Source organism: Adiantum capillus-veneris, chromosome 11 (genome assembly GCF_014529385.1).
Source record: "Adiantum capillus-veneris isolate H3 chromosome 11, ASM1452938v2, whole genome shotgun sequence".
In the NCBI taxonomy this organism is placed as follows: Eukaryota; Viridiplantae; Streptophyta; class Polypodiopsida; order Polypodiales; family Pteridaceae; genus Adiantum; species Adiantum capillus-veneris.
The window spans coordinates 66763810-66767062 of record NC_140941.1 but is presented as its reverse complement, the minus strand read 5'-3'; positions in this window follow the sequence as shown (position 1 = coordinate 66767062).

Here is a 3253-nt window from a genome sequence, read left to right as displayed (position 1 = left end):
AGGAAGACTCAAGAGGCAACAACTGCACCGTATGCACTGCTTTCTCCTTGCCATGAGCAACAGCTTTCCCCTTTCGAAAATCCTTTTTTCCATGACCGCTTCCAAGAATTGAAAACATCATCTCTTTTTTAGCCTTATCAAAGTCCTCAGGAGAGAGAGGACCTCTTGACCCCATGGGGTTTTTAGCTGCTTCAGAATTGGCTACTATAAATTTCATTTTATTGTGCCCATACTAGTGCGTATATTACCATGTGTATTAGCAGGCACATGATTATTATGTGATTTCTTTTCATCTGGATCATCATGAATGTGTGCTTTCACTATGGCTTCCTCAAGTGTTTTAGGGTCTTGAGTCTTGACGTGCTTCTTAAGCTCTGGCGTCAGACCGCGGATAAACCCATGTACTTGCTGAAAGGTTTCTAGTCCTTCCAACTTGAGGATGACAGTGAGAGATATATTCAAGTAATGATGGGTTTTGGCACATGAAACACGTGTACCAAGACATCCAATTCCCATCTGCCTCATTTGTAGGCAAGAATTCTTTGCGAAACATAGCCTCAAAGGCTGCCAACTCTGTGATATGCTATTCTTCTCCTTGAGAGACATTCACCACTTATAGGCCTTGCCTTCCAGAGTCAAGCTTGTTTGCAGTGCTCTGACTGCGTCCGAAGTATGTCGTAAGGCGTGAATTCCATCCCACTTGCTGAGAAAGATATTCACTGCATCCTTATTATGATCTCGGTCTTCTCCCTTAAAAGTCGGTGGTTTGGTGTTTTTCAACAACTCATCCGCCTCCTTTGTAGTGAGAGTGTGCAAAGAATCTAGAGATGGACCGTGTCCATGATCAGAAGGTCCTTGCCCCTGAGTATCAGTTTGCTCATGCATGTGTGTGTCAACAGGTCCCTTGGCCTACAGCTGTGTAAGTTGTATAACTAATGTAGATAATTTAGTGACGTTTTCATTTAAAGATGCAAAATTTCCTTCCATGACTAATATGCGTGTCTAAACTGCACAGAATTCTTGAATATTAAGCAGTTCATAAGTGTCGTCACCCACCGTAGCGTCACGGGCACTCTCCGTGAGAGCATCTGGCCGCTGTCAAGAAGTGCGGAGTGCGGCTAGGAAAGCGCCGGGCCTCTGACTGTGAGAGCTCGTAGCAAAATCATGCAAGGCGTAGATGATTTGAAGCCAAAAAATACACTAAAAAAAGAACAAAACTCCAGCCATGAAAGCTTCTCTTTGAAAAATAACCAAGATCAAATCAAAACTCTTGTGTGTATTTGATGTAGCCTCACTGCCAATTACACAGTTGCAGTGCTCTTTCGCCCTGATAAAAACCCTACACAAACGCTTCAATTCTCCGTCGTAGCCATTTCATGAAAGCTTTATAACTTCTTTATTCATTTCCAAGTGGTTATTTGAAGAGGGGACACCTTAATTGGTGGCCTCATAGCCTCGAATACAGGGTTGGAACAACACGGGACTGCACTAGCATACCTTAGGTGCCGACTTTGTCACCCTTCACAGAGGAGCTTGTAGTGCTGATATTGATGTTCTAAAATTCTCCCTCACTTCTCATAGTCACGGAACTGTGAGTGATGTGGCATTTTGAGCCATTTCTGACCAATTTTGGGTCCTTTTTACCATTTTTGGTCATTTTTAGCCCATAAATACCTTTTTTTGCCCGTTAAAAGCCCAAACAAGCTGGGAAAAATCCCTAAAATTGTGGAAAAATCCCATTGGGCTTAAATTTCATCTTGAATCTCATTTTACCACTTTCCAAGCACTTTGGATGCATCTCTTTTGTTCGCGCATGAAACCTGCTATTTTTGGCGGAGATCGCCCGCATTGAACTTTCTAGGCAAAACGAGCATGCCACTTCGATACACTTGACATTTATACAATGATAAAGAAAATTAGGAATATATTTATGTGAAAAATCATGCCATAGTGCCACGTCGAGGGCCTCGTTGTCCCTGCAAGGTATATACAGAGATGCAACCGTGGCATCTATTTTCACATATATCACACTATGTACATAATAGCATTTGGTCCCACATAGCAAAAGCATTGAGAGTGAGGTAGATAATTTAGTTTCACATTATGCACATGCCACGGAACCATCCACCCCCTCTAAACCTGCACATCCTCCGGCATGTGCCACACATAGCTTTTGCAAGTTCAGTCCTCATTTAAGTCAAAATACAAATCGATTTCATCATCACGTGCAGCAAAGTCCAGTGCATCATCATCTTTTTCTTCATCCTCATCAATAACATGTTCATCAGAGCCTTCATTTTGACTTTCTTGTGAAACAAAGGGATCTGTATCGCCTCTTCTTTTGAACAATTTAATTCTTTTCCCTACAATGGGAATCTTCATTTCTGTACCATCCAACTCATGCAAGGTATAAGTTGCATTTCCATGTATATGCTTAACCACGTAAGGGCCAAACCATCTCTTTGAAATCTTTCTTATCGCTTAATGCTGGTTATCAAGACTAATGTTATACACCAACATCCAATCACCTTCCTCAATAGCTCTAGATCTAAGCCTGTGGCTTTTATCAAATTTGTCCTTATTCTTCAACCTTGAATCTTTTAATCGTGCTATTGCAATCTAAATGTCTTGAGGCCTTCTTTCTAATTGATGTATGCACAAAGAAAGAAGGTATTCCCTACTCATTCCATCTTCCCAAGGCATTACATTCCATGTGGAAATTACATCCTCAATTGGCATTATAGGTTTTTGACCATACATCAACTCAAAAGGCATATAACCAGTAACTAAGCTATGAGTTGTACGATCAGCCCATAAAGCATAAGGCAAGAACCTAGGCCACTCTCCCATTTTACCTTTGCAAGCCTTAGCCAAAGCTTTAATGATAGGAGGATGCCCACGTTCTGATTTACCATTCCCTTCAGGATTGTATGCAGTAGTGAGAGCAAGTTTAATGCCCAATCTAGAGAAAAAATCCCTTGCTTTGTCAACATCCAACTCACCCCTGTCCGATGTTATTTTCCCAATACATCCATTACGGCTAATTACATCATCCAACAGGAACTTACATATCCCTTCTGTGCTTTTCATTCTTAAAGCACGACCTTCAACTTGGTTGGTTAAGTCTTCTCGTGCAAGCACTATGTATCTCATTTGCCATAAGCCCAATGGCATTGTAACCAGATCTAGTACCCACTTGTAATGCATGGCTAACGGGTAAGTAGGGTGCAACCCATCACGATGACGTACATTT